The following is a 420-nucleotide window of genomic DNA, read 5'->3' as shown; positions in this document are numbered from 1 at the left end:
ATCACTTCACGATGTCCCCGGCGGGACAATGGGTCAGTGATGGGCACCGATACACTTACACAGGCCCCTGCGGTCTGTCGTTGCACATGGAGTGCAACGGGTCATCGATGATGATCCCCCACCCCGACGCTTACATTGACGCTTCTTTCACATTACCGCCAGCGGGTATGATGCCTCCAGATATTGGACCTCGACACCCGCCAGTTAGGAGTGACAGCGCTGGTTCCTCCCACAGTCATAGGACGTGGGAGGATTGTTTGGATGCTCCGTCATCCTGCAGAGCCCAGAGGAGCCGGGTTCTTGGAGGGGGTCCTTGCAAGAAGACTCCAAGTTTGAGGATGTCATCTCCACCAAATTATGCCGTTGGGTTGTGGCATAACGAAGTGGAGGAAGAAGAGGAGGACGACGAGGTCCTTGAGC

Source organism: Lupinus angustifolius, unplaced genomic scaffold, assembly GCF_001865875.1.
Source record: "Lupinus angustifolius cultivar Tanjil unplaced genomic scaffold, LupAngTanjil_v1.0 Scaffold_385, whole genome shotgun sequence".
Lineage (NCBI taxonomy): Eukaryota > Viridiplantae > Streptophyta > Magnoliopsida > Fabales > Fabaceae > Lupinus > Lupinus angustifolius.
Note: the sequence above shows the minus strand (reverse complement) of the source record.